At 45.0% G+C, this 12057-nt stretch overlaps 1 long non-coding RNA gene across 1 annotated transcript in view; it reads left to right on the top strand.

Annotated features, from left to right (window-relative positions):
• The first annotated feature begins 2523 nt into the window (after positions 1 to 2523).
• LOC142784676 (uncharacterized) overlaps positions 2524 to 12057 on the top strand; it is a 136939-nt gene continuing 127405 nt past the window's right edge. Inside the window, exon 1 of the long non-coding RNA XR_012888723.1 lies at positions 2524 to 2615. This is a non-coding gene — a long non-coding RNA (uncharacterized LOC142784676). The remainder of the gene's footprint in view (positions 2616 to 12057) is intronic.

Genomic DNA, 12057 nt, shown 5'->3' with positions numbered 1-12057 from the left:
CTCGCAATCATCCGGGCAGCGTGAAAGTTTCGCTCCTACATCTACGGCAGCCCTTTCAAAGTTTGAGTGACACCACGCCACGTGTTGGCTGGCTAACTTGAAAGACCCTTCGGGTCGCCTTGCACGGTGGAGCCTCAGACTTCAAGAACTAGGCGAGACCGTCGTTTACAAGTCTGGAAGAAAAAACTGACGCCAACTGCTTGTCTCGCGCCCCCGTCAATCCACCACTGCCCGATGGCCTGGATGAGGACAGCTTCCTAGGAACGATACCTTGCGACGACTTCACCGAGCAACAGCGAGCTGACTTGAACTCAAATGCCTTGTGGAATACCTTGATGGTAACAGTGCGACTATTTTGAATGTTATCAAGAGAAGACTGGAGCCGTTCTTGTTGCGAAACGAAGTTTTCCTAAAGAACAACTTCTCGCCCCTTCAAGCCGATCACCTTCTCGTTGTTCTTTCAGCAGTGAAACCAAAAGTACTCGAAGCTCTACACGAGAAAACGACGACTAGAGACGTCGATGTGTTCCGTACGCTCGCAAGAATACAAGAAAAATACTACTGGCAACGAATGGCCACTGAAGTCACTTGTTACGCCAGGACCTGGAGCGACTGTCAGCGACAAAAGACACCGCCGACTAAGCCAGCAGGACTAATTTAGCCCATCAAGCCATCTCACCGATCGTTCCAGAAAATTCGCATGAAATTACCGGGGCCGTTCTTGACGTCGAATTCCGGGAACAGATGGATCGTCGCAGCTATTGTCTACCTCACACGCTACGGCTACACAAAGGCTTTGTCCAAAGGCATTGCCTTTGAGGTAGCAATGTTCTTCGTCGGGAACATCGTTGTGCATCAAGGAGCTCCACAGGTCCTCATTACTGATAGAGGGATGGCATTTACGGTGGACCTTACTCAGGCAATCCTGAGGTACAGCCAGACAACTCCCCACCGGACAACTGCCTACCATTCGCAGACCAATGGTCTTTCCAAACGTCATAAGAGCATCGCTGATATGCTGGCCATTGCCTTCGACGTCGAGCATAAGACGTGGGATGAATTCCTTCCGTACGTGAACTTCGCGTAGAATACGGCCGTTCAAGAAACGACGCAGATCACGCCGTACAAGTTGGTTTATGAAAGCAGCCCGGCACGGACGCTCGACGCTATGCTTCCAAACGTCGCTGACGAAGAGAACCTCGACGTCACCACCTACGTTTAGTACGCTAAAAAAGCTCGTCATCTCGCTCGCCTGCGCATTACGAATCAGCAGGCGATCGACAGCCGCCGTTACAATCTTCGACGGAACTTCGTGGAGTGCCAGCTCGGGGACCATGTCTGGGTATGGACGCCGATATGCCGACGTGGGCTCAGTGAAAAACTTCTGTGATGGTACCTCGGAACGAACAGAGCGATTCGACATCTCGACCCACTCGACTACGAGGTAGTTCCCCCTAAAAAACCCCAGGTGGTCAAAATTTCCGGAGTCCTCCACTACGACGTCTCTCATAATCATATGGTGGTTTTGGTACGTTAAACCCCACAAATCAATCAATTATGAGGTAGTTCCCGACGACATTATGAACTCGCAACTGCACCGTGCTCGACCAGAAGTTGTCCATGTCGTGCTTCTTGAGTCAATTCATGCGTGAAACTGACGACTGTATCTTGCTGTTGTGGTTTCTCCAATTTATCGCTTGTATTTATTGTTTATTGTCTTTATTAATGTATCTTCGCCTTTGTTAAAGAATTGAGACGATGCCTTTTTCAAAAGGAGGCATTGCCGCGTTCCTTTATCAAGCTTTATTATCGCCCCGTTACACTACGTTCAGCGGAAACCGCACCTACGAAGTTTGAGAAGCTTAGAGGCTGTAGTATATCATAGTGTTAAGATTACACCCACTTTGCAAAAATTGCAGATATTTCTGAAACATACATCACCGCTAGCGATAGCACTACAATATACGATGATAATGGTATGAATGCCGAAACACTTCGCTGCTTGTCAGGTGATCGATGACCGACGCTCTATTCGCACCACCCACTCGCAGAAGAGTTGGTACACCACTGATAAGCGTTACATTTTTTATCTTGCTTACAGGCGATAGGCTGGTACTTTAAGAAGGACTTAAGCGTAGCCTTATCAAATTGTCAATTAAGAGGAGCGACGATACCGCTTAATGAATTAACGTTAGCGCTGTATTTGACATATGCTGTCAATTCTGCATAACTATGAATCAAATCGAAGCTTCAAGCACGGAGATCTTCACATTAGGCTATTTTGGTGTAGTTATGTTGACATTCACATATTCAGCTTCGAGGAATTCGGGCACTTCAGTACTACAAGACGTCCCTGACAGGTGTTGTGGTAGCGTTCGTGCGTCAGATATTCCAATTGTTAATTTCTAACTTTGAAGCTTATACTCTGAGTTATGAACTGTTTTTGTTATGTTTAGAAGATTCTCCTTAAATACGTTGTCGAAGCTTATGTTTAATGGCCAATGTGCTGTATGACTATTGCGTCGTGTATGCTGGTGAGATCTCCAAGTTTTCCAATCTGCCATTTCTGCCTCACTCCAAGCAGTACTTCCGAACAGATTGCAAGAGTTGCAACGGTGATATTTCAAGCTTTTCTGCTCTTTACCGATTTTTTCTTTGTGGCATTTCACTCGTCAAACTAGATATACTTCTTGCATTAGGTGGTTCCCGCCACTTTAACGTAGGATACAATGAAAAGGGTCTGTTAATGACCTCGACTTTAATTGTTACGTTGGTGCAGCTTCTTATTGGAGGCCAACCATGGTTCTCAGATGCCCACATCGCACTTCGCCTTTTACACTATTGTCCAGGGCTGCCGTTTAGGTCTTCTATTGGTAAAAGAAGCTGCTTTCTTTACCTCGGTAAAGTATTTCATGTTAGCTACACCATACATCTATGCAACCAAGAGGCAATTATTTTTTCACCTGCATGACTCGGCAGTTCCTGACTAGGTGTAGTACTGTTCAAAGATACACATTACCGGGGCCCGTGGCGACGCACTCACCAAACACCCTGCGAAGCAAATACCCCTGCCAGCACACAACGTGTTACGTGTTCGATTTTTAGAAGAAAATTAAAGGCGACTAAAACTGACGCAGCAGAACAGCATTACTGAACTGTCGCTTTTAAAATAGAGAACATATTCTCCCAGGGCAGTATCTTCATCGACTGATCTAGCGAGGAGGCTATCAGTAAATAGCATAATCACAAATGGATGAACATTTCACATCACGTCAATACAAAAACGGATAATGAATCTTGCTGAATCACGCAGAGACAAAGCACAGCTACTGAAAGAACGATTGAGGTCCAGTCGTTCATAGAAGAAAGCTGCCAATAAGAAAAGTACGCCTTTTTTGCTGAGAAAAAGCCTTTGACAGGAGAAGCGTGCCAAGTCGCGGTTTCCGCCAAGCGTTCAATGTTTTTTTGATGTGGTCACTCAACCTTCCGTCTACGTTGTACAACTGATTATACCTGCCCAGTGCCTATATTTTTCGATCAGTGGATTAGTTCACTTGAGTGCTGCTCATTTCTTCGATGTCGGTTAGTTCACTTTGCGGAGGTGCCTCTCCCGAAAGGTTCTGGTCCCACATTTGAAGCACCAATGAGGTAAACTACGTCATGGAAGAAACTTTTCATTCCAATTATGCATGCTCTCGATTAGAGCTATTTTCTAAAACGGGTAGAAAAATTTTTCTTTCGATTACCTTCTAGGTGCTCGGATCACCGTTGGACAAGATTTGTCACAAAAGACTAGTTACACAAAGTAGGGAGGAATGCCTAGAGACGAGCGAGGGAGCGATTGTACGTTAGCAAACGTTCACTGCGTCGGCGTTGCGAGTTGAAGGAGGGTGAGAGTAGAAGAGACGAAATAGAGTGAGAGAGAAGAGGGGCGGACGCACATGTGTAGAAAGGGTGGTCACATCACAGACCTATTAAGCTCGAACCTAAGCTGCTTTACATCGGAAAAAGGAAGAATGTTGCACTGACCATGCAAGACTTGAAACAGTGAAGCTAATCAATGCTGTGATGCTTCTAGCTTAATGTAGGCTTAAACTTGGTTGACACCAAGTTTGAACCTGGCTGGGACCTTGTGTGAAGTTCGCTGCTACTGGACTAAATATCGGGTGTCGCTAAGGTAAAACTGAGCAGATGCGACTGCCATGCTACAGTGGCTAGAATAGCGAAGTGTGATGAATGCGCCAGCTAGCGCGTAACGCCTTTAGGGGAAAGCACGAAGTGGCGCTGGCACACGTTTGCACGTGTGCCAGCGGTTTGTCCAACGGTTTTCGGTTCGGACTGTCACGGTGGATGGACGTGTTTTTTGAGCGCTCCCCATCGCCTGCACAGATAAGTTGTTTTGCATGTTTTGAGCTTGTGTTTTTAATTATAGGGCAGAAGTAAAAATGCCTGTAGCACTTATTTTATTGTACGGCTTTTTCGGGGATCAGTCATCAGGTATTTATTAGTTTGTGTGTGTGTTAGACTTTTTATTTTTTGCTGTTTTTCTTTTTCTTTTCTCACTCCGTGGGGAAGGTGCACGTACATAGAACACGCAAATTTTTCGTAGTATAGCTTAGACTGTCTCTTTTTCGTAGGGCAAAGCTCGAATTTTTGTAATTATCGAGTGTCAAGTCATGCAACAATTGGTGTCGGAAAGACATGGTTAGGTTAAAAAGACTGTGAAGTGTTCAGGATGTGGGGTTGGTTTTAAAGTGGACCCAAGTGTAGAAGCGGAAGGAGAAGAGGCTGACGCAAACTGTAGGCAATGTGAGGTCGAGAAAAAAATGGAGAAAATGAAGGTTACCCAGAGTGACACGCTGATGAGAATCACCGAGCTCGAGACTGCGTTGGTGACAAAGCAAGAAAAACGAGGGCAATGGGAGAAAGCCTGAAGTCTGCCGAGCAAGCACTAGCCAAGGTGAACAAAGGAACGGCCCACAGAGAGAAGAGTAGGAAACCAGCAACCAGAACGACGGAGAAAAAAGAGCAAGCAAGTTTGGAAAAAACAGGTCCAGCCGGTTCATTTGTCGCAACGCCCAGCTTTGGCGAAGTAGTGTTGGGGCTGGGAGGAAATAAAGCAGCCGGCGTCACAGGTTAGGGTAACCCCCAGGTGCAGGACGCTCCACTTGAAAAGTCACAGCATGTGATAATCGCCGGAGACTCGAATTTAAATTAATGCACAGAAGCCATCAAAGAGAGGGTAAGAGGTGACAAGAGGGTTGCAGTAGGGGCGTTCCCAGGACGCAAGCTGGAAGCAGTCATGAGGCAAGCGAGCGCAAAACTCAAAACTACAGCTGATAGACGAAACCTAGTGATAATTTCAGGCGGTTTAACGATGTCCTAAATAAAAATACAGCAGGACTAGCAACTACACTGGCGAAAGGCGCCGATTACATGCGCGCTACTTCTCCTGAGGTAAAGGTAGCGATATGCACATTATCGGAGGTACCGGTGCGTGATAGCAACCTGCAAAGAGCGGTTGTCAACGCAAACCAAGAGATATGGCGGATGAGTCTAGAGAAAGGCTTTGAGGTGGTGGAAATAAAGAGAGAGGTGCATAGGTGGGGTGGTTTTCAACGAGACAGAATTCCCTCCGATGGGCGGCTAGGTCATGAGCTGGGTTGGCGACTTGCAGGACGCGCAGTAGCTTTTTTAGAGGGCAAGCGGGCCCTTTGGGGTTCAGGATAGCTAGTAACGAGAAAAACAACCAGGGAGACTCTTTAACAGGTGGTATGGACAGATACGATTCCAAAGTGGCACCAGTATCTGAGATAGGTAGAGTCCAGGGCAGAAATAAACGTAGCCATGAGTGCCGAGCCATTTCAGACATAGGGTATATTTACTTGCATGGCGGTAGGAACAGGCTGAAGAGGGAAGAGATAAAAGAAGAGCTAAGGGAGGAGAGGCCGTTGGTATAAGGGTTTGTAGAAACACATCTCAGGGACATGGAACAGCCTCCTAACAATGCGGACTACGCGTGGGAATAGTGTAATCGAACAGAAGGCAGCAGAAAGGGAGGTGGTATTGGGGCATTCATTCATAAAAGTACAGACAGGCAAAGGGTCAAGCAGGAGTGCAAGGAACATTTATGGCTAAAAGGGAAAGTGGCATGGCAAATTACACTCCTTGGTTTCGTGTACTTGTGGACGAGAGCAAAGGCCAGAGAGGAAAACCAGGCAAGGGTAGATTGTATATTAAAGGACATTCAGGAGTTAGGAGGAGAGTGCGAGATAACTACACTAGGAAATATCAATGCACACATAGAAGATATAGATGTGTATACCGACCCGGCAGGCAAAAAGTTCATGGATATATGTGAAAGGCTGGATTTGATCATTTGCAACAGTAACGAGAAGTGTGAAGGGCAAATAACATGGGAGGTAGGAAGGCTGCAATCAATGATAGATTACGCACTGATGTCACATAGGATGTATGATAAGCTCAGGGGAATGCACATAGATGAAGGTGGCTCCAGAAATCGGGGTAATGATCCCAAACGTATCAAGCTAAGCTTTGGAAGTGCAATGAAAGTGAGAAGGAGACAAGATGAGCAACTACAGGAAAAGTTTTATTCAGAAAGGCAAATTGCAATAGCCACTAAACAAATTGAGAAATAATCACTGAGGATAACAAAACAGTGTGGACATACACGAGTCTAATTAAACTGTTTGAGCCAGAGCTTGCTAAGGCACGTGACAAGCCACCCCAGAAAAAAAGACATAAACCAAAAAGTTAGAGGCTTGAGGAAGTTAAGAGAGCCATAGCAAAACGTCAGGAAGCCTCCAGGGAATACAGACATGCTAAGCAGCGGGGTGAACCGACAGATGATGTTGAAAGAAAATGGGAAATCTTTCTGAGCTGTAGAAGGGATGCAAGCCGCCTTCTGATCAATGAAAAGATTAGAAATAAAGGGATCCCAGTGGCTGGCAGAAGTACATAAAAAGACATTGAGGCAGCTGTGAAATTTTGGAACCATCTAAACTACCTAAGAAATGAGACGAGCCTAGAGCAGAGGTTTATAACTAGAGCTCAAGGTACTAGGCTAGAAGGGGACGAAGCTGTTGAATATATAAGAACAAGGGTGACAGAAAATTTCAACACAGAAGTGCTTTATGGACCACAATAGACAAGGATGAATCAAGTGGCGCAATGGCTCCATTTTCACAACAAGAGTGGGAAAGGGCTGAGAAAAGGGTTCCTAGTAGTACATCAACATGCTCAGATGGCATTCAAGTTATGCTGATAAAGACTTTAGGTCCGAAGTCTAAGCAGGCTTTGAGAGGGGCAGTGAAAAAAATATTAATCGATGGAGGAGTTCCCAATGGATGCAAACTTAGTGGGATGATTATGACCCATAAAGGAAAGGGGGGCAAAGCTGACATAAACAACTACCGTCCTATAACAGTGACATCAGTGGTCTACAGGCTGGCGATGCAGATTATAAAGGAAAGTCTGCAGGCATGAATATAGGATGAGGGAGTGCTGGGAGAACTGCAGAAAGTGTTTCGGAAACACAGGAGGTTAAAAGACAATCTGTTCTCACTGACGCAGTGCATCGAAATAGCAGAAAAAGGACACAGGCCCCTGTGGCTAGCATTTTTGGATATTAAGAGAGCGTACGATAACGTGGTTCAAGAGGAATTGTGGGGAATACTGGACGCACTAGGCGTGGAAGATGTAGTCACTAATTTTTAAAGGAGATCTATAAAGTATTAAGGTAGTTATAAAGTGGGAAAAACAGGTATCTAAGCCCACAGAGGTGAAACGGGGGCTCGGGCAGGGGTGTCCTCTGTCACCCTTGTTATTCATGATGTACTTACAAGGATTAGAGGCCAAATAAGAGGGAAGAGGACTGGGCTTCAACCTTTCTTTCGTCAAACAAGAAAAACTCATTGAACAGGCACTACCAGCATTCATGTACGAAGATGATAAAGTGCTAAAGGCCAACAACAAGAAAGATTTGCAGAGATTGGTGGACATCTGCGGTAATGAAGGAGATAGGTTAGATTTCAGATTTAGTAAAGAAAAATCAGCAGTCATGATTTTTAATGACAATGAAGGCAGTGAGCTTAGAATACAGGAGGTCACGCTATAGATAACAGATAAATACAAATATCTGGGCGTGTGAATAAACAATGGGGCCGAGTACCTAAGGGAACACGAAGTATACGTGTCGGCTAAAGGCAACAGGAATGCAGCTGTAATGAAAAACAGGGCACTGTGGAATTACAATAGGTGTGATGTTGTGAGAGGAATATGGAAAGGGGTCATGGTTTCTGGTCTGACATTCAGCAATGCGGTCTTGTGCATGAGATCAGAAGTTCAAGCAAGATTAGAAATTAAGCAACGTGGAAATGGTAGGCTTGCCTTAGGAGCTCACGGGAATACACCAAATCAGGGTGTATAAGGTGATATGGGATGGACATCATTTGAGGGCAGGGAAGCTAGCAGCAAGATAAAATTTGAGAAGCGATTGAGAGAAATGGTGGAGGAGCGTTGGGCTAGGAAGGTATTCAGCTACTTGTACATAAAGAATGTCGATACAAAATGGCGAAAACGAACCAGAAAATTGACTGGTCAATACTGGGAAAAGAGCAGGGGGCCAATTCAAAAAGAATTATTGGTTAAAAAGAAGATGAAGGAAGCTGAGACCAATATGTAGAGAATTGGCATGATTAAGAAGTCTGAACTAGAGATCTATCAAACTTTTAAGCAGGAAATAGCCAAGGAAAAGATATATGATAATAATCAGGGTAGTTCCCTACTGTTTGAGGCCAGAACGGTAGTATTGCGAAAAAAGACATATCGGGCCAAATACGAAGAGGTAGACACGGTATGCAGTGCGTGTGGAGAGGAAGAAGAAACTGGCGAACACTTGATAATGTTCTGTAAAGGACTTCACCTTGTAGTTCAGGTTGATGGCGCAGAGTTTTTCAAAGCACCAGGGTTTAGGGATATTGAGGGCAAAATAGACTTTAAGCGGGTAGAATTAACTAGAAGGAGGTTATCTGATTGGTGGCTGAAGTCGAGGCACGAGTGAAAATTGAACCCTTCGCTGCAAAGTACGAATCCTCAACATCACTATATAAGAAAAAATAAATCAATCTAGTTTTCGGTTCATTAAGTATTACGGCTTGGTGGCGCTAGCCACCGCCCGATCTAAAGGGTACAACCATATCTATCCATTCATTAATCCATACGTCACTCAAGCCGGCGATGCGCTGCGCAGAGACGCGAATCAACCACGTGTGCAGGCAATGTAAAACAATCGAAATATATTTTGTGGCTCGTCTAGATTTCAATTGGCGACCGAGAAACTATGTCAATTAACATCTGGAATGGTAGGATGCCTTCTCGGGTCCCTACCTTTTACGAAGGCAGGTGTGAAGCCAAGGCAGAGGCATTACAATCCTGGTACACCGGTCGACAGAACGTCGCGTATAAAGACGCTGCGGAATATGAAAGCAACGGGCACACACGGCAGTGGCGGTCAGAAAGATGGTGGCCTGATGGCGTGCTGCACAGTTCGTGGTGTCGAGACTGTAGAGGCCGAGGAAGTGGCCATAGCTTTGCCCAACAGCCAGATGGGGGTCAGGGTTGTCATCAGCTACTCCGAAAACGCCATGAGAAATTATGATTTGGGGAGGGTAACGGATACTGCCGTCCATATAACAAACATGGTAGGAGTAACCAAACAGCTGGTTCTGCTCGTCTGGGCTCCAACTCACCAGGGACTTGAAGGGAACGAGGAGGCTCATTCGTTCACCCGAAGTCTCACCTACCAGTCAACCCCTGGAACTTCCAAAGTTACCGAACAAAGAAGTGAGGATATGCGCACCTACTATGAAATCGTCGCACACTACAGGTTGAATCAGCTAGTGTACCCGAGAGCGACACTTACTGAGTGAGCAAACCAAGTGAGAAAAACCCCGAACGTTACAGCAAGTGGCACCCCACTCTTTTTTGGTTCCAGCGTAATTTTTTTTGATGAGTAGCGAATTTGGTTCACATGGTGTGAACATGTCGAAGTCAAAACAAAGATTCTCACACTAGAATCATGGGAGGCCCCGCTCCACAGCCCAGACCCCAACGTCCGGCGCGACATCATCAGTCAAGCCCTTGCTGTTGCTGTGTCCCCAGGGATTCTGGCCGAGAGCCATGGGTGACCGGCCATGCTTGAATTATGTGCCTGACTTTTTAATAGAGCTTTTTCTGTCTCTCCTGCACGACGCTGCGATGAGCGCCAGTGTCAGCTCCCCCACCATTGTCAGCGTTAGCTTCCGCTGCTTAGCATCTTCACATGGTTTCCTTGAGCGGAAATTGGGCAATCGTCGTCCTTGTGATTTAAGCTGTGATATCTTTGAACCGATTGTTCCCTGGCCCACTACTCTCTCTTTCTGTTTCTTAACGTTACACGTTTTTTTCCGTAGGTGGGCGGGGCATTCATAGTTTACCTTCAACCAGTTTGGCGAGGCTTGAGGTTCCGGCGTCATACGCTATCAGCAAGATGCAGCTCATCCTCGTTAAAGATAGTGGCACTTCAAAATGGGACGTTAGCACAACCACACACAGACAAAGGAAATGACATACCTAAAACAGACTTTCTCCGAACGAGAGCTCCATTCAGGATTTGGCTAACAGTTATGCTGTCCTTGCACCTTCCTTTGTTCATGTGTGATTGCATTGTTATTAAACTAAGTTACATTTCGGTTATAATAGGGGGAAATCAACATTCATGATCAGAAAATGTTTGCCCAGTGCGCTCAACCATTCCTCCTAGTTTCCTGTTTAACCTGTGGTACCCTGCTCTCCGTATGCGAAGCGTGTCTTTACAGAGGGGGCCACAGAATCTTGTAAAGATACCAAGACCTTCATAATCCATAAGAAATGGCACGTCAAGTACAAGAAAATTACAGGACAACAAAGTTACTGTTCGTTCTCTACAAGCTAGTTACAAAAATAATACTGAATAGTGTAAAGATGATATTACAGCTGAATCAAGTAAGTGACCAAACAGGATTGCATACCGGCTAATCTACAATACATCATACTAATAATATCATTGAAGTATAAATAAATGGGCGGAATACAACCTACCCATCAGCAAGCTTTTGCCCTACGAGACGATCATAGGTCCCATCCTAAGAACATGGGTGTGTGGCATGGTTCCCGTCCACCCAAAACCACATTGCTGTGATGGAGGCTTTGCAACAATAAGCCACGCGTTTTATCTGTATCAGATGTAGACGCACCGACTAGCCTATGCAGATGCTATCAGAGCTGAATCTTCAAACAATAACTAGTCCTGTAACGCTATTCCGACTCAATTTCTTGTACCTCTTCATGCATAACAAAACTAAAATAGATTCAAATGCTTAGATTTTCTTCAACAGTTCCAATAAACCACGTCATAAGCAGCACCTCACACTCCCAGACTACGTTTGCTCTAACAATGCGTTTAGTTCCTCCTCTTTTTTTGCGGGCTATAATGAAGTGGAACGGGTTGTAAGAAATAATGGTCACAAAGCCCGCTGTGTAAAAATTTGTGGAACTTGCTGGTCAAGCCATTCTATTAGCAACACGTAAGCGACGCTATAACTATTGCGTTCATCATTGTCTTTCTGAGCTGTATGTTAGATGTTGGTGATGTAAACTGATACAGTTATCAATTTTGTATCATGCGTTTGGCTTTATTTTCAAATTTTCGTATATTATTATACTGAATATGAAACTGAGACAGTGTTATTGCGTTGGCTTTTTGCATTGTTCAGAATATAAATGAATAGTAATATAATGTCCTACTCTTATCTCTGTAACGCTATAGATTTAATGGAAACCTTTCTGAGTAAGCATCGCTATGTTTGTAGTTTTGTAAAACCACTCCTGTAGAATCCCTGACGGGATTGAAGCAAATCTCAAAATAAATCAATCAAATAACCTAATTTACTTTGCGAAGGTATTTGATTCGGTCGTTGTACAAGCAGTCATGGAGGCACATTGGAATCAGGCTATCCA

The sequence above is a fragment of the Rhipicephalus microplus genome, unplaced genomic scaffold (assembly GCF_043290135.1).
Source record: "Rhipicephalus microplus isolate Deutch F79 unplaced genomic scaffold, USDA_Rmic scaffold_15, whole genome shotgun sequence".
NCBI classification, from domain to species: Eukaryota; Metazoa; Arthropoda; class Arachnida; order Ixodida; family Ixodidae; genus Rhipicephalus; species Rhipicephalus microplus.
The sequence above is the reverse complement of the archived record's forward strand: the minus strand, read 5'-3'. Positions and strand labels throughout refer to the sequence as shown.